Genomic DNA, 19,688 nt, shown 5'->3' on the forward strand with positions numbered 1-19,688 from the left:
CAGCCTGATTCACATTCTTTGAAATTGGTGTTGAAACTGACATCAGGTCTGACAATAAAAATAGGTCTCATAAAAGCAGTAGCAGACCACACTGGATGACAATACAGCATCTTGTTATTGGTGGCTTTTCAAGATCTGTATATGTACCACTGGATAAGACAAACTCAAGGTTAGATAAGACCGAGCTCAGTTTAATTTTTAAATGAAGGAAAAATTTTTGAATAAAGGAAAAATATTACTGTACAGTAACAGGCATTTTATTTTACGTGTATGCTGATACTCTAGGGAAGAACATGATTTTTAAAAACCAACCATTACAAGTAATGAAGCAGGTACGTGTACAAAATGAGTAATGTATGGGGTTTAACAAACAAGTGATGTATCAAAGAAAATTGTTTCCGGCAGTATTTTCTTTCTGGTTTTATCTGTTACCCTTGACAGACTGTACTCACAAGCAGCATAAGCAAACATCCTGTCCCTCTTCAGTCTTTCTACCAAAATAAATAATGTTACTTTCAACCAAATACATTTCACTTTAGGTCAAAGAAAGACATATCGTGGCTGTTGGCAGTCATGTATTTCAGAACGGACTTTCTGATGAAGGCTTCCCTCATCAGGGCTGACTCTTGTGTAGCTAAGAAGGTTATACGAAGTGTGTGTTGGGGAATTTCTGCTGTAGTTCTTGTGTGGGAAAAGAATTTGTCATGTTGCCAGCTGCACAACCCAGAGCCAATAAGAATCTGGAATTTGAATTGACAGGCCAAAAGCTTTCATTGTTTGGGTTTTCAGAGATCCTAATACAATCCAAAAAGGATCTTGAGAATTTTCTGTTTTGAGACGTGCTAAATCTTGTGTGAGATGAATCAGAGTTGAATCAATACAGAATTTATATTTATGATGTCTTATAGATCCGTTTTCACTTCTCCTGGATATTACATCCATCTTTTTTTCTTTGAGTATGACTCAAGTAATAGAAGTTGTATTGACATAGTGAATAGTTAAAGCTTGCAAACATCTTTCTGGTAATACAGTTACTTAAGTGTGATGTAGATGGACTGAACTGTAAGTGATGCTTGCTTGGAAGTATGACAAGAGCCCAGTGGATGTGCTGCACTTTTCTGTAGTGAGATCTTTCATGGACTCCAATGGACTAAGCAAGAATGTATGGATGTGTTGCTGTAAGGCTGCATTATTCAAAAAATCTACCTTCCTTCTTTCCTACTAGTAAGAAAGAAGGTCAGCATTGTAGGTATGTGTCCCCCATAGAGGTTTGGAGAAGAAAGTTTCAACGGCTCTCTGCTCCTTCAGGACAAGTGTGCTATAGTCAAGGAACAAAAAACTGACCTTATTTTTAACAAATATTCTTAATGTGGGGGAGGAGTAAAGAAGGCTGAACTTAGCTTCATTTTAACTGCATACCCTGTAATATACTTCAGATGTAAAAGCAGAATAACAAAAAAATGATGTGCTGACAGTTTTCAATTTTCCACTTTTCAACTGTAGAATGTCTCACTGTGGGTCATTGCATCCATGTGGGTTATGTTAAGAGTTATGAAATGCTATTATTATTAACCAAAGTAACTTTAAGTATTTGTGAGAGCTCTGGAACAGGAGGAGTTTGGGGATTGTGCATCTCATTCAATTGTGAAAAATAAAATTCATAGGTAATCTTGAAACACTGAAGCAAGCATTAAATTTAATTCTAGTTCCACATCTATTTTTAATCTTAACTATTAATTTGGGCAAGGTATTAATATTATAGACCCTGAGAAAGCATAAAATACTCAAACCCTCAGATGTCCTGAAAGTTTGTGTTAAAACAAGGGTCTGGTGTCATGGAAATGGCTTGGAGCTTCTGGATGGGATGCCTACTGCTTTTAGGTACAGATCTTCAGATGGCATTAACAGTAAGAGAATTTATGATTTAGAGATGGCAGTGGAATTTGTTTTCTGGATTTGGTTTGTCATAGAAAACCTATAAAACTTGTCTTATGTTGATGAAGTCATAGATTGACGTGATAGTGACATTTACATGATGCTTCTACCTTTCTCTGTGGATTTAGTGGATTTGGATTCTAGTTGATGAACAAGGATGGTATAGACCTGAAAAATAAAAGAATGCCTACTGTATCTGCTCTGTTTTAGTGACTTTTGCAGCACAGTTAAGCACTATCGAGCTGTGTAAAACTATGTTACACAATTAAACACTATTGAGCTACCTAGTTGACATCTGTTTGGTATTAAAACGTATCTGCTGATGCTCTTGTGGCTCATTTCTACTAAAGCCAAATGTTTTCCTTGTACTGCCACTGGAATGAATGGGGAAAATCTCAGTGCTCTTTTGTGCTGGTATGGCCAAGCAATCACTGACATGAAATTGAGATAATTCCTTCAGGATTCCTTTGTATTCCTTCTCAGTTTCACTTTAGAAGAGGTCTTTTTGGTAGGTGTCCAGAAGTGTAGGGCTGAATGCCTGTGAGAAGACAACAGAAGTTAAAGCAAACAGCTTTTGCATAGAATTCTGGCTGATAGACCTTCCTCTCAGGCAGAACAGGCAAGAATTAGACCTGTTACTTACAGTTCTTCGGTATTCATGACCAAAAGTGTGAAAATCATCTACAAAAGAAGTTTTCAGTTTTGCTTTAACCAAGCTGTGTAGCCTTTTTTATTTCTCTATGATGAATTCCTCTTAAAAAACAGCATTTTCTTTTGATTTTTATTTTGGGCAGGTGTTTTTTATTAAGGCAAAATTAAGTAAATGAAGAAATAATTTAAGATTCTTTGCAGACTTCTTGTTTTCTTGTTTGATGGCACTCTGTACTCTGTATTTTACAAGCAGCAAGATATGAGATGCATTTTATTGTCATGTCTGTAAAATCTTGACTTGGAGAGCAGATTAAAAGGAGTTAATATGAAGAGGAGTTTATGAAGGGCTGCAGTAACAGCTTTTCAGGTGTTCAAGAAGTTTTTGTAGGGTCATGGTGAAGAGTTACAAGAAATGATGGACTTGGATCTCAGTATGAGTTAGTCAGGTTGAGCTTTACTGAAATAAACCAGGTTTTATTTTGTTTTAAAGCATAATGATACACAAACTCTGGGGTTAGCTGCTTGGCAGTCCTATGCAGTCTATGTTAACCAAGACCTTAAGCTGCAGTTTGGACAACTTGTGTCAGGAATGACAGAAGTGTAGATGAGCAGAGCTGGGAAGGGAGTGGCCAGACAACGTTTTGAGCTCGCTCTTCTAATTTTTTTTCTATGAGCCTAAGAATAGAATAGGACAAGCATGAAAAGTCTGTGTACTTGTAACTTTTTTATTGTGGTTCACGAGGAAAGAGAGTTAACTTCTAGTCAGCTTTCATCTTTTTTTTATTTATTTTGGGCATGTGTTCCATGGCAGTGAACTACCAGTGCTAATTAGCATGTGTAAGTACTTTCCAGTATGACTCTGTAAGCGCTATATCCCATCAGTTTGCCAAGATTCAAGTTGTCTGTTCATTTCAGGGTGTTCTCTAACACTTGTAATGCATGCAAGGCCATTAGTATGCAGCTGTTCAGCAGTGCCAGTCAATGAGTTGGGGCGATCTGTGCTTCGTTTTTCTTCGCTTTTGAGAAAATGTCTCTTCAGAACGCGCCAGCTTTTCCTTTTCTGCAGTGTGGCCTTAATGATAGGAGAGACAGCTCTGGAGCATTTTCTTCCTGTGGGTTTTTTAATCTGGTGTGGCCTGCTATTTTATGAACTCTCTAAGTGCATTTGGGTAAATGCTTATTCAGCCCTTGTGGGTTTATTCATGACTATATCGCTGAAGTATTTGGGAGTTCATTATGTTCATGCTTCCACATGAATGAAGTTGTTTTCTCTGAAAGTTGAGTTTTTAAAGATTTTTTCTTGTTAATTTCCAAAGCTGTTGGCCTACTGTTATGTAATTGTGCAATTACTCCTTATGTAATAGAAGCTCAGCACTGGAATATATTCTTGCTCGGCCACGTGTGCTAATTTCCACTGCTGAGTCTCCAGGAGGTGGGTGGGAGTTCAGGTGCATGGTCCAGCCTCTTCTCTGTTTGCTCTCAATTTTGGTTCCCATTTAAAGATGAGATATATAATGAGAGAATGTCCTGGTACCCTCCTGGCGTAGTCTGACACCAGCAGTAACCCATTAAGATTCTTGAGAATTTACTGGTCCACCTGAAAGTCGTGCCCTAAAATGTAGTGGTTGGATTTATCTGCTGTTTGCAATAAGAACAATTCTTCCTACAGTTTTAGGGTGGAAGGGATTGATTTTGTCTATCTCTCTGTGTGTGTATAGGCAGCCTAAAGTTACCCTTGAGAAACAGTAACTTTCCTTTTATTCTTCGTGGCCCCAGGGCTACGTTCGTGAGACCTAATTAAGTCGGATGTTAAGAGGCCCACCTACAGAAACAGTCTGTTGAAATCAGTCAAATGAACTTTAATTAAAAGCAGGCACCCAATAATGGCTGTATTTTTAAAGGTTCTATCTGCTACACACTTATACTCAAGTTTTTTTTTCCCTTTTTTTTTTTTTTTTTTTTTTTTTTTTAAACAACAGATTCACTTAAAAAGTGTCTGCACTGAAATGCATTTACTTGCTATTTGGGGGGAAAAAAAAATCAAACTTTTTGATGTGGAAATAAGTAAGTGTTGTTTAGACTGTGTAATTTGAACTGTTCATTAATCCAAAGGTTTAATAAAGCTATTTCTCAGACGGCCTTCGGTGCCTGATGGGAAGTTAAATTCTTGAATTTTACCGGAGGAATGAAGAATTATTTGAACTCCTGAGCTTGGTTCTTTTTGTCTGCCTCTTCTTGAAGGTTAATTCTTCAGAACTTCCTTTTGGACGGTTTGAAGAATTGTGTGCATTCTGTTGCCAAAACAGCCCATGGAAACATGGCATTGCTTCATGTGGTTCTGAAACTGAAAGCAAGGCATTGAGGAATGTGCTATGTTAGCATGGAGGGGCCTGGGATTCGTTTGGTTGTTCTCAAATTAATCAGAACTGAATTCATGCACACAGAAGCTACTAATGCTTTTAAGGTGCTTTTTTTTCTCCTCTCTTAGTTTGGTATTTCCATTGCAGAAAGCAAGTTTCTAGATATCCACATAAGTAGAACTGCTCATCAAGATAAATCAGTAGGGTATCTTGTATCTTCTCTTCGAGTCATAGATTTCCTTAGCTCTCCGTTCAAGTAATTCATTACTACATTCTGCCTTGAGAATTTATGTTGTTGTTTTTTTTGTTTTTCTTTTTTGCTGAAGGATAATGTCCCTGTTGACCTATATCATAACTACTGTTATGACTACTACTGTTCTGTAGATTCATCTAATTGATACTGTTTATTGAAAATAAAATTCCCCCTAAACTTGCTGCACTATATTTTGCATTTCTTTCCAGCTTAATGCATACAGTGGCTCCGTATTAGTCATAAAGTTGTGGTATTCATTAACGTTAGCAAGACAATAAAATAGATAAACAATGCACAAAGAAATGATAAGCAGAAATTCTTCTGCTGTATCACTTCTTGTTTTGAAGTAGTGCCCTAATAATAGGTCATGCTAGGCTATCAGAACGGTCCCTGAAATCTCATACATGAAAAATCGGTATAAAATAACTAAGCAGTATCTGAAAGTCATTCATTTCATCATTCAGTTTGTCTTTTATGGTACTTTTTGTTACAGTTGAATCTCTTCAGTATGTTAAAAATGAGCCAAGAATATATTTGTAGTAACTAAACCTGAAGTATTGTTTCACCCCTGTTCTTCTGAGGAGGCTGGAGTAGAGAATTTGCAGAGTGTTTTGTAAATTCTTCTCTGGTACAATTTGAAATAATGAGTATCTCATTGTGTGACTGGAATTACTCATAAATTTGCATTCCTTGTTTTTCATTCTGGATGTGTAAACAGCTACAGGGAAAGTGCAGGAAAAATTATGCTGAGTCTCAGAAATGTTCAGCTCCCCTTTCTGTGATTAAAATTTGTCTAATTCACAAGCATTTTACATTCAAGTTTCAACGTATGTTTTAATAAATATCTTCTCATTATGGAATAAATGAAGAATAGTTTAAGTGCTATATTTTGTAGTTCAGGCATTTGGAGTAGATAAGCATTTCACAATGAGTATGGTTTATAAGTTATTAAAGGAGAGGGGAATGGAGGAATATAAGATAATAATTTTATTTGTTTTGATCTTTTGTTGCCAATTAGGTATTTTGTAAATGATAGCATTTGTATGTGAGGATTATACAATCTTTTGTTTTGCTAAAAAAATAATTAGAAAATAACTCAAGTATTCTAAAAATAGCTGTCAGATATTTTTATGCTGTTTTATTCTTCTATGAAATGGAATTGCAGGAGCTGTAGAAATGAGAATTGATCTTCCATTGGTGATGATAAGAGAGGTGGTCAGCCTGAAACTTAAGCACCCTGAAGGCCAAATGAGGAGTTGCTGAACTTGTGAACTTTGCTGTACACTTGGTTCTTTCAAGGAGTGCTTGAAATATATGAAAAGTTTTTGGATGTTAAGTTCTGTAAGCGCTTAGATTCCTTTTTGAATGCCTGTTGTAGCAAGTCAAGCCATAAGAAATGCAAAAAAAGTTGTATAGTCTTGGATATCATGTCCTGGTGACCAGCCATCAGCATAGGCACTGGTCTGCCTCATCCAGCACTGAACAAAGCAAACTACACAAATTCTTTCCAGTGTTTCAAACAAATGTGCTTTGTTTCTTTTGGCGATACGGTCAGGGACTTTGCTGTTAACATCAAGTAAATGAAAACGGCTTATTTTTGATTTAAAAAGAACTTTTGGGGCTTCGTTGCTGAAGTCATCTACATTATTGCTGGAATTAACAGTTTTTTGACTAACAGCTCCAACGTGAGCCTTTTAGACAAGTATGAATTTGATGCTAATATGGGACATTGCAAATAAAGAAATAAAAAGAAAAAAAACTTCAGATTTGATTTTAAAATTAAAATACTTGTGGAATTGGTTGTAGTTCAAGAATTCTATAAAGAAATTATTTCTCCAGCCCAAAGGGGGGCAAGGAGGAGACGAACTAACTTCTGATTCTTCAGCTACTTGATATCAGTGATGTTTGTGATCCAGGATCTGTGAAAAGCGGGTCTTCAGAATTTAAACCTCAGTTGGGAACAGTGTCCAGAAGAGCCTTACGTTTATTTGTGGGCATTCAGGAGCATTTCTGCAGCTGAGAAATGACTGAAAAAGGAGGAGCTGTTCCACCTTTCCAGTGTTGGGCAGAAAATTGAAAGGATTGCTTTTGGAATGATTTCAGATTTGATAATTCATTGGAATTTGACCCAGACCTGAAAAAGTCACTTCATCCAAATACAAACTTCACTAAATAGGTTCTGCCTGTCAACCTGTTTAAGACTGTGAACCAGCCTGTGAACCATTAAGATTAACATTGCTGTCAAAATAAGAACAAGGGAGCTGAAAATAGGAAACTTAATGTTTGAACTGTTAAATCTTTCAGATGCTTACCTGTTCCTGTTTCCAAAGTGGAGATCACGTGTTGAATCCAGACAAGGGGCAAAGAAACCCACTGGGGCAGGTCCAGTGAGACATCATTGTGTCATTTCATGTGTACAAAGACGATTTGCTGTTCCTTCCTCCCTTATCCTCCAAGAAGGTCTAATGCCTTTCAGCTGTATAAACTTTACTGATGAAGTAAACTGTGCTTTAAGGTGGTAGTTTATTGTTTTTTAAAAAGAAAAACCGTTTTGGTGCTGTGTTCCACCTTGCGTTCTTGGGAACATTTGCATCAGCACGGCTGGAAGCATTTACAAAGGGAAGCCTGTGGCCTCGTCGTGTTGCCCAAGGACAATTTGGGTCTGTTTCTTTGTGGTCTCACTCTGAAGCTGACAACATCCGTGTGGTGTAACTGCAACTTTGGGTTCTCAGCAGTACTCCATTGGAAAGAATTTGTGTTCCTTTGGTTTTAAAAATGGGGCTCAAAGGATATATGCGTTGTGTGCTAGAATACATGAAGCTTCCAAAGGAAAGCCCTCAGAATTCAGCACGTGTTGGTATTCAGATAAAATAAATTGTCTGCTCTTCGCTGTGATGGCGTCTTCCATTAGCTGCTTGTACCTTCTGTTGTCAGCAGGATTTCTGCCTTAGTCAGCGTGCAGAATGGGTTGCTTCTTGTTTGTGCATGTTCTTGGTGCGGCCTGTTTATTAAGTCCTGCAGTCAGCTGTGTGGAAGGGTCAGTTCAGAACTGTGGCTAAAGAGGTAGTGCCCTGTGAGTCCCTTTACCTGGTACTGCACAAACTGGAGCGTGTGTGGTTTGCAGAGCAGTGAGTTCTTCTGGATAAATCCCTTCCCATGGAATTGCAGCAGTGGTGGGTATCAAAATCAAATTCAGAAGATCTGTTTACTGAGGAAATGGGATGGATTTTTCTTTCTTCTGTTGCGATGCTAGAAGGGTTCTTGACTGCCCCTTTTTCCTGGCGCAGCTGCCAGTTTGGGCAATCTGTTCTGGAATCCCTGCAGTCTGCACAGCAGGCTGTCCCTTGGCTGGATGGGATATATGTGAGCTGACCCAACAGGGCTGCCTTCCTGGAGGGGAAACCCTGCTCCCTTCCTGGTGCTCTGTCAGCTTTCTTCCTTTGTGTCCAGTCTTCTGCTTGCCAGACTGCTTAATAAATACTTGAGCTCAACAGAAGCCAATGATTTTTTTTGTTATCTCAGTTTTAATTTTTTTTGGTGATATTAATTTGCTGAATAGCCAAGTAGCAAACTGTACAAATAAAGGCTGGAGTCTCTCATATGGAGGAACAGAAGGAGAAGAATGATGACTAGCTTCCTTAGCAGCAGTGAGCTGTCATGTTGACTTACTAGCTGCCTGACCATACCTTTGGAACTTTAACACAGGGCTTAGATATTTGACTGTATAAATTGCTGCTCACTGTCATGTCCTTTGAGAAATTAGGCCTAGGAATCTCATAATAGCTATTCAGAGTCAGTTTAATACCTTTGATGCTATCCTTTCTCTGCCTTAATTTACTTATTTTAGAGATTGGAAAATATCCTTCTTTCGCCGTGCACATTTTGTGAACGTGAGCGTTTAAGCATTACAGTGGAAAGTGCCAAAGAAAAGCACATTAGGAATTTCTTAAAGGCAGGATTTGAATTGTGTACAACAAATTCTTGCTGAATAGGGTAGGATCTTTGGGGAGAAGAGAATCTGTAAATGTAATTTCTCTTGTAATGCTCTGCATTTAGAAAAATGCAGACCATGTTACTTTCTAATTTTACTGTTTCCTAACTTTGGCACGCTTGATTTTGCACTGTTAATCATATTCTTTTAGTCTGATTTAATTGTGTCAAATAAGTTTTATATGCAGTGAAACATAATTGAAAGACACACTGAGAAGCCTTGAAACAGAATTGCCATGTACGAACGGTGTTATACTTATTAGTCAGGTTTAATCTTAAGTTTTGGTGTAAGCTATGCAAAATACTGCTGGTTGTTTGGTTGAATATTAAGACTTCAATATTTTAAAGTTATCTTAATCACTTACTAGCTTTTCTATGTTAAAGAAATGTGAATTTTCAAAACTCTTATTATCAAACAAGAGTGAATTATTTTTTTTTTCCAATGATGCTTTGGGCAGTGATAAAGTGACTTCAAATAGGAAAAGTTTCATTAGCAGGGAACTCTTGACAACTTAGAAAAATGGATTTAAGAAGTTGTTGCAGAACTTTGTATTCAATGACAAGGAAATGTGGAACTTAGGAGGAGGAAAAGTAAAAGCACACTCAACCTGTGGCTCTGTTTAATTCTTTTTAACTCATCTCCTGTTCCTTTGCTGCAGTTTTGGTTTCTCATGCTCTTAACCCCAGCACTTTAGCCTCTGTTTTGGCATTACTTACACAGGACAAAGCTCATGATTTTGAGGACTGCAAGGGCTGCAATCATCTCATGAACAGCCTGGTATCTGAGGCTCCTGTGCTGAGCTGCCCTTACTTTGGAAGGAGGAGATACTCAGAGCTATTGCTGCTTACCAGATGTTTTGCCAATGTCTGAACAAAAAGTTTTCAGGAGGATACCAATCCAGGTGCTTTTTTTTTTTTTTTTTTGGAAAGCAACTCTAATTAAAACACTTATTTGGCCTAAAAATGTAATCATTTTTTACCAACTAAACGTCGGTGTTTCAGTGCTTGGAACTGATTAAACACTTTTCCTTTTGTAAACAGTGAGTGTGAAGAAAAATTCATTTAAATTCTTGCCTTTCTGTTCTGCGTAACTACTGTAACTGGAGGCTACCAAGAGACACAGTAATAAAGAGGGGATTACAGCCAGAGTAAGCAAATTCTGATTCTTAATGCTGATTTTTCAAAAATCTTCTGAAGACGAAGTGTTTTAAGAGCCCAAGTATGTGGATGCTGGGCTATGTTTGATCATGCTGAGAGGTTACATTTATTTTTTTACTTTATTCACTGGAGAAACTGCAGTTTGTGGCTGAGACTTGCACGATGTCAAAAACATGATGATCTTTTTTTCTGGACAGCATAACAGACTGATCCAGCAATTGAGGCATAACAGATGGCAGAGTTTCAGGAATGGAATGAAAATTGAAGTGAGATTATAAGCTAGGTATAAAGTACATCAGAAGATTTGCTGAGAGAGGAAATAGGGGGAAGTGCTTCAAGGGTGACTGCTGGGCACGTTTTAGAGTTTGCTTTTTCAAGATCTTTAGGCTCATAGGAAGATTATTCTGTAATAGTATTTTGTGGGATGAAATTGTATTGCCTTATGCTCTGATCCTTGCTTAGATAACAGATGGATTATTTGGGGGAGAGTGGGACAGAGATGTGGCTCCCTTGCTGATAGAAACAGGGTCTTCTCCTGTTCTCTGACTTTTTTAACATGGAGTTACTGCTTTGTACTGTCAATAGAAGTAGAACAGAAAATAATAGAGTAGAATAGTAGAGCAGAATAACAAGAATAGTCTTTACTTGGGAAATACTTCAAAATAGCAATCCTTGTCTAGCAATCCCAATTATTTTCTGCACAGCTGCTCACATTCCAGAAGAATGTCTTGTTTTGAATTAGCTTTGCGCACTTCAACAGGGAGCTTTATTTATAGATCAGAAGTATTTGCTTGGATCTAATCAGGAATGATATAAATTAATGTCTCATCATAAACAAGCCAAGAGACTTGTAAAGTTTCTTTAATGCTGCCTTTGCCAAGTTAGACAAGAAGTTTGCACCTACTGTACGGGGAACAACTGGAAGTTTGTGCTACTCTTCCTGCAGTGTGCTGTGAACAGTTGTCCCCTGGTGCTAGCAGGTGGCAACATGTGTTTGTTTACATGTTTGGTGTGATGCTTCTACGAGAAATATTTCTGTAGCCTGAGAATAAGGCACTAGGAATGCTTACTTTCCAGTATTTGTCATGAAATAGGAAAAGAATACCTCCTTACCTTTACCAGTATAATCATCTTGAATAACCTGATCTGAAAGTTGAACTGTCAAATCTGCTTTTTTTAAAAATACTGTTTTCTGTAAAATGTTGAAGTGATTTCAAATGTGGTTACCAAAGCTGAGGTCTCTGTTTCAGCTGGGTGTCCTGGGCTGTTACAGAACAGTTGCTTACACCTCCACTGCTGCTCCCTCCAGCTCTGAATTCCTATCAGCGCCGTGGCTCAGGTGTCACCAGATGGGCAGAAGATACCCTGTTTTAGACTTGCTTTGCTACATTTTTGGTGAATTTTGATGAATGGGAATTTTAATCATTCAACTGAAGGTTGACATCTTGGGATGCTGTGTATAGGAAAAAGGAGAGCATTAATTTTCAATTTATATTTTTTAATAGGGCTGGTATTTCACCTGGTCAAGAATCTAGTTTTATAGCTGACCTTTGAGTGTTCCTGCCATCCTATGGGGCACCAATGTACTCAGCAGTGCTCAGATTGCTGCAAGGTTGTGAAACAACGATAGTCGAGTGGTTGAGTGACTTTGTAGATATTTATCTGTCTGATGATGTTTGATATTTATTTGATTTTTATTTCCAAGTGTGAGGGAGGCATCTCACAGCAAAAAGCTCTGAGCTTCTTATTTGAAAATGCTACAGGTGTGCTGATAGAATCTGGTTTCCTGGGTTTGGAGAATCATAAATGAGTACCTAGCTGGTGAATGAGAGGCAGAGGTTGTCATTAGGGTACGCTATGAAAGTCTTCAAAGTGCAGTCTGCAGTAGTCCCCAGTTGGTTTAGTATAACAGAGGAGTGATGGCAGGCTGGAAAAGGGATGAAATACTCAAAAATTAAGCCAAAGAAATGTTATGGTGGTGTGCTGGAGGCTATATGATGGGAAGGTCTGGATTCTCAGGTCAGAAAAAAAACCTGTAATGAAATAATGAAGGTGTCTGCTGGTAACACCCTAGACTAGAATTTTATTTGCATGTAATTTATAAACCTTTGATTCAGCAGTATGTAGACTTAGCTTGAATTTGAGCATTTGCTGAGGTCTGAAACTAGGATTGGCACCATGATTACAAACCTAAATTGTAAACATGATGATGGTGGTGATGCTTGCTGTGTTCAAGGCTTTAGTTTGTCTTTTCTATTGCACAGATGTGTACCTTACGTATGTTCAGCTAAAAAGAAATGAACAAACACTTTTAAAACAAACAAACAAACAAAAAGCCCTGCAGCCAATATTTTGCTCTGCCACAAGTCAATAAGTCAATGAATCTAAGGTCAACCTTTCAGTTAATGCTCAATGTTACTTACAGACAGAAGCTTTGGGGAGATGAGTACATAGAGGCAAATTTGCAATCTTTCTTTTTCTTTGATGTAGTAATTACTGCTGATGTCCCTTCTACCTAAAAGCAATATTTCTTTAAGTTTGAGGAAATGTTACTGCACCAGTTACTCAGCAGCTGAAATCTGGAGATATTTTTCCCAACTTCAGTATTTGAGATATTTAATACAGTAAATCTAGCCTTAATAGAGTTGATGGTGCTTGCATGAGACAGTCTCTTCTTTCAGAAGATATATTTGATATGAACTCAGAGTTTTTCTTAGTTAATGGAGAGAACATCGCAGTAGAACACCTTGTTAAGATAGGAGGAATTCCTGTAAGGAGTTCTTGCAGAAAGAACCATAAAGCAGGTTGTTAAAGGACCTCTGAAGCGTATCTCTTGCAATCTCCACATCATATTCAAAGAGCTGTTTCTGTCCCTAGCTTTGTCTGCCTCATTTTTGGAGACGTCCCGTGTGCAGCTTCCAACATCCCTTTGGGTACCATTCCACACTCACGCCACTTACCTGCTAGAGGAAAGGACTGACCTCGTGGCTTAACTTGTAGCTCCCAAGTAACAACTTTTCATTCAAACCTTATTTTTTCTCTCTGCTGCTCCTGCAAAGACTTGAGCTCCATGATAGGGGGTCTGTTGTTCCCCTATCTGGCTCTTGCTCACCTTATATCCACAGTACTAATTCCCAGGATCCTACCAGCAGAGCTGCAGCCTGTTCATGGTCTGTACAGGTTTGGGGATACCTTTTGAAGTTTTTCCTTTGCACAGTGCCCAAGATTATTACAGTTACTTTGAGTTGAAGCTCTACTTTACACCATATAACCCCCTCCCTTTCCAAGTTTGATAATGTATTTGCTGCGCGTGCAATTCTGTGCCATCCTCCAACTTACAAATAAAATTATTGAACAGTGTTGACTACAGTATTAACTCCTGGCATTGCCTGGCTTATTACATTCTGCCAGCCAAATAATTGGTTCTGTCTCCTTGGGCTCAGTCCCTTTGTCATGGGGGGGGCACTTATACTCAGCACTAGTGAGGCTGCACTCTGTGTACAGCACTCAGTTTTAGGTTCCTTACTAGAAGAAAGACACTGAGGCCCTGGAGTTTTTCCAGAGAATGGTGATGGAGCAGTCATGGGACTGGAGCACAAGTTTTATGGGGAGCAGCTGAGAGAGCTGGGATTGTTCAGTCCAGAGAAGAGGAGGCTCAGGGGAGATGATTTCGCTCTCTACAATTCCCTGCAAGGAGGCTGAAGTGAGGTGGGTGTCTGCCTATTCTCACAGGTAACAGTGGTAGAATGAGAGGGAGTGGCTTTAAGTTGCACCAGAGGAGGTTCAGGTTGAACATAAGGAGAAATGTCCTTTCAGAAAGAGTGGTGATGCATTGGGATGGAGGTGGTGGAGTCACCACAAGCTTTAGGTGCTCAAGAACTGTGGAGATGTGGCACTGAGGGCCATGGGCTGGTGGGCATAGTGGGGATGGGCTGATTGTTGGACTGGAAGATCTTAGAGATCTTTTCCAACCTTAATGATTCAGTGGTGTCAGATGATTGTTATCTTTAGACAACAAAATGTTAAAATAGTGTATGTGATCTCAGTGTTGAATCCTTTCCTGCAGTAGTTTGATTTCAGTACAAAGAGGTTTTTTGTTTGTTTGTTTGTTTGTTTTGCTTAGATTTTATATGGGAATATAGAAAAATAACCTATAACGTCTTTTCCTTTGTCATGAAATGAGATGCTTATACAAACTAAGCCAGAAGTGCATTAAGCAGAACTTACACATAACATCAGACTTGCACAGGAAGATACACGTTGATACTCAGTGCTGTAGTGCTGCAGCCTGGGACAGTTGGTGAAAGTTCTCAGAGAAAAACAAAACCAAAACAAAGCAGAACCCCTATAAAACAAAGAATGACTCCAACTTTTCACACTCAATATTTGTAAGAAGATTATGATGTATGAAATGTGTATAAATGTGTGAGGGGAAAAAAATTGTAAAACAAATTCCTATTATCTTATTCCTACTGAAGGAACCTTGAAAATTAGGGAGAAGCAGGAATTATATGAAGAGAGAAAGAACAGAGTTTGCCTCTAGCAAAACATGTTAACAGTAACAGCTGTTCTCAGAGGAACTGCAGGATGTTCATAAAGCAGTTTATTTTATTTTTTTAGCTATATAACCAGGAAAGAATCAAATCAATTGACTTAGATATATAGGAGTCTAGTGTTTAAGTTCTGATAAATGGTTGTGTTTTCTCAGTCGAGGGCTTTTGGTTATGAATGCTTTTGAAAAGTGAAATGTGGCAATGCTAACGAGCAATCAGGACAGTCTTTCCTATGTAGGCACTGGGGGAAAAGCTTGATATTTTTCAAAGCTGCATAGACATTCTTTTTTTGTCAGCATTTATATGTTCCATATTATTTTGCTGACACTTTTCTTAGAGAAGGTGAGATCTCACTGAAATTAAATTGAATACAAGTAAACTGTATTGATTTGTATTTTTATTGTTTTTAAGACTGCTTTCATTGTGCTGAATGACTTGTCTGTTGTTCCTGCCTTGTATAAATGCCAGAAAAAGCTAAAAGATGTGCTAAAAGATTCCTTTAAGAATGCATGCATTCAGTGCTGAGGCACTGGCTGAAAGTTAGGAGTGTACTTAAGTGTAAGTCCAGTGTTTTAATGTGTCTAAAATGCTAAAGCATATCTGGTATTAAATATAAGTGTCAAGTCCTCCTGAATGCTGTAGCAGATGTCCTTGTGGTTATGTACGTCTCTTGAATTTCCAGTTACAGCCTCACTGCTAAGTTCATAAAAGCTGCTGTGTTGTATTAATCTTTGCCTGCTATTTTAAACTCAATTAAAGCTGCAGTGCTCTGTGATGACACAATTTAATATCTGACTGGCAGAGAGGAGATGCCAAGAGCCCAGTATTTAAGTTTTGCTTTTCTTTTTTTTTTTTCAATGTGCACCATAAGAACTTGCACAGTGATACAGTATGATAAAAGTGTGCCTTGCATTCATTGTTCTTATTTCCTGGTAGAGATTGGATTTCTGAATCCTGAGGCTTTTGTCACCTGCTAACTGTGGAAGAAGCCAGCGATGGAATATATGTTTATGTATATGGAATATATGTTTAATGTTCTGACTTTTCTCAAAAATTCTCTGGAAGTCTATTGCTAACAGTTTTAGGAGAATCCATACATTCTGTTCTCAGAAGCTTTTTATACCATGCTTCTGCAGTTACTTTTAAAGGCGGTTTCATTTCTCCATCGCGGTGTTTCAGGGTGCTTCAGCCTGCTATCTGAGCTCTTTCTGGGCAGTTGATCTGCAGAAGGCAGAAAAGAACATTCCTCACAACAGATACATTCTGCTGAGTTTGAGCCGTGACATGGATGTTTCGAATCCAAGTGAGACAATTTTTGGGCAGTCTCACTTGCTATGAGATCAGTGAGCACCTAATCTGGCAAACTTCTGTTTTCAGTCTCCTGCTATGGGCAGAATTTTCTGTAACTGTGTTTAACCGATCAATTTAAAACCAAAACAGCACAGAAACCAAAACCAAAGCAAACAGCCCACCCCCAAATGTATTTCAGCATCCACCTTTGTTGTTCACACTGAAAACTGAATGTTGTGCTCACCACAAATGTGTTATTACACGTTGCTATTAATGTGTTTCAGTGATGTGTGCTGGCTGCTGTCTTCCAAACCATGTATTTTTCAGGTTTCTTTACAGGAAAACAACTTAAATGTTCAAGTATTGCACTTATTGAGTCTGTGCAAGAGCAAATAGGGGGTTAAGGAACAAAAGATGTGGATTAAGTTACTAAACAGTAATTGTAAATTAAGTTGTGATAAACTGCATAGGAAGTACACCTAAGAACGTTGTTAAGTGGAGAAGAAATTAGGGGTCACTCTCATGTATTGCCTCTGTAGCTCTGTGTTGAAAATAAAATAGCTTAATCCGCTGTCAGTTAAAAATGTTCTTAAAAGCTAAAATAAAGGCAAGGTACAGAGATGCTTGTTATGTTTCATGCTATATTCAATGCTGTATTAGGCATTGGTGCTGCAGTACTTGCCATTTTCTCTAATAAATCCAGAATTCTTTTCTGTATTGCATGTTCGTTGCTTCTGCTTATGAGCCTTCTACTATCAGTCAATGAAATGAACCACTTGCACAAGACACCCTGGGGATGATTTCTCCTTTAAGATGACGTGGCAGGTCTTTCATGTCACCTTGTTGAACAATAAGAACAAGTTGAAAGTCATCTTGGGTGGAATTTCTGAATGCAAAGGGTGTCTGAAATGCCTTTGGTATTTTTATTTTTTACAATTCTTTTGAAGCAATGCATTTACGGTAATGTAACTATGAGAGAGAGCAAAGTATATTTGTAATAATGCTAATGAATGCTTACAGAATTGGTGCCTTGTAACAGAAACACAAATTAGTCAAATCTTCAAATTGGGTGTAGGTTAAAGCATGCATGTATACAACTACATGGCTCTGCAGCTGGGCTGTTTTGTGCTTATGCATCAAAGGTGGTGTTTGTCAGAAGATGACACCATGAATGCATGAAGGTTGTATCGGTGATTCACAAATATAACCAGGCATCAGCGGTTTTTGAAGCTTTCCTGCTTGTACTGTTGTGCAAAATTCCTGAATTATGTCTCACTTTACCAAACCAAGTGCAATGCTTTAGTATCTGGAGTGTTTCCTCACAGGGTTACTTCTCATTTACAAGAGTGGAGTTGATTGAACAGATTGCAGAAGTTAGACACCACTTTCATAGGCCAGGTTTCAGTCTAGCCCTCCCAAATTTTGTTTTCTTGAAAAGCACATAGGAAATATTAGTTATATGTGGGCAAGGAGGACATACAATAAAATATATACCAAAAATGTTTGAATCAGTAACTGTTTTTTTTTTTTTCCAGTTAAGATGAAATGTATCTATCCATGCAGAGAAACAGTGTATTTTGTCTAAATAGAAGTACTGCAGGCAGTTGTGGAGTGTAATGCAGTTGTGAACAATATTCAGCATGATTCTACACTCCAGTTCATGATGGGAAGTAGCAAAAAAAATGTGTTGCTTCATGGTTAGAACTGATGCTTTCAGTTGCTCATAACTGAGAGAAATGGGTTGGATGGGAAGAAAGATAGAACAAAAAAGTAAAAGTGAAATGTGGTTAACTGCTTCCTGAAAAGAAAAAATGATGAAAAAAAAATTACAAGTGTGTTTCTGAAGACTTTTTCCTGGAAAAAGGAACCTCTCTAGCAGGCACATGACTATGGCATGTTTGTCAGTAGAGCAGAGCTTTGTGAGTACAGCTTTCAGCTGAAGAGAGGATGGTGTGTATTTTATCTTCAAGAACCAGTCCGTTGCTCTCATAGTTGTTCCAATATCAAATAGTAAAAGCTTTTTTCTATTCCTTGCTTCTTCTTTCATATGCACACTTTAGACTGCGAGAGGGCAAAGTTGGAGCCATTGCAGAAATGGGAAATGAATTTAAATTGGTGGGCTGCAATTTTTTTTTGTAGAGTTGCCAAATCAGTTTTCCTTATTGGCAATTTGATAAAATGTTTGTTTGTTTATTAGGTGTTTGATGTCTTAGGCCTTTATAAAGGGGCATATTTTGTTTTCATTAGGATTAATCTCTGTAGGGGTGTTGCCTTCTGACTCACGGGCTATGAGAAAAACCATCACTGTCTGATTGATATTGTTGTACTGAAGTGAATGCATATGAAGGAGACATCAAGGTATCAGAGATCAGGGGAGAGCTGGTTGTCAAATTCCTCTTCTTACTATGATCAATGTAAAGCTACATTAACCTGAGAAGTCCTGAGCTGCCTGTATTTATGCCCTGGGAAATGTTGTGTGATTAGGCTTTTTTTTTTTTTTTTTTTGGTCTGTGTGTGTTTTCCTTCTCCAATTTTTTTTCTTCAGACAAAAACAAAACCTTTAAGACAGTTGGACAGCAGTTTGACTGTAAATTGTTCTAAATCGGAGGCATACGCACAGAATATACTGGTGATAGGTGGGTGGTTGGGCTGGATGATCTTATAGGTCTTTTCCAACCTTGGTTGGAAACCTTGAATGACTGGAATATTGTTTCACATAAGATACAGTGCTCATTTCTCAGCTTTGTGCAATAAATGAAATCACCTGAAAATGCACTTAACATACTAGACATTCTAGAATGAAAGTTTACCTCATTGTTGGTAGAAAGGAGTCCCACTCCAAGTAGTGATTTTCATAAACACTGAAGTTATTTTTATGAGATTGTGTTGTGTAAGGTTTCATGCAGATTTCAGTACTGAAAGCAGGAAGCAGCCCAAGTAATTTGGGATTTTTTTTCAAAGGTGGGAATACTACACCTTTGACTACAGTTTTGAATCCCACTAAAATAAGTCATCAACATGTTTCTGTCTGTAGGAATGTCTGCATTCTGCCTGGTAGCATCTTCACATTTGCATCTTGAGGTTGAGGCAGCTTTTCAGCAGCACTGCACTGGGATCCTCTTGGGGAACTAAGATCTTCCTTTCAGTGGATTGAAAAATACCGTTTCTCTGTCATCACAGGAAACTTGCTCTGTGCAAAATTGCATGTGATGTCCCATTTTCTGCCTCCCTGTGACACATGGGCTCTCAGCAGTGCCTGTTGCCTACTTGCCAGCTGAGCTCCATCCATCCAAGCCTCCCCTTGGCACAGTAGGGGCTTCCCATGCCCATCCTTGGCTTTTCCTCAAGCAGCTCTACTCCTTATCTGGCTTCAAGGAAGGCTGTATTTTTTTTTTTCCTTTTTTTTCACCTGGTCTGTGCCTCTTTGGAAGGCAGAACAGGGTGAGAAGTAGTTTGTTTTGGGTGTACAGAATATAATGGTTATTTTGCTACCTAAGA

At 38.3% G+C, this 19,688-nt stretch overlaps 1 protein-coding gene across 3 annotated transcripts in view; it reads left to right on the forward strand.

Moving 5' to 3' along the window:
- The window catches only part of CTBP1 (C-terminal binding protein 1), a 219,911-nt gene that overhangs the window by 12,826 nt on the left and 187,397 nt on the right, over positions 1–19,688 (forward strand). The window lies entirely within an intron of this gene.

The sequence above is a fragment of the Lagopus muta genome, chromosome 4 (genome assembly GCF_023343835.1).
Source record: "Lagopus muta isolate bLagMut1 chromosome 4, bLagMut1 primary, whole genome shotgun sequence".
Classification (NCBI taxonomy): Eukaryota; Metazoa; Chordata; class Aves; order Galliformes; family Phasianidae; genus Lagopus; species Lagopus muta.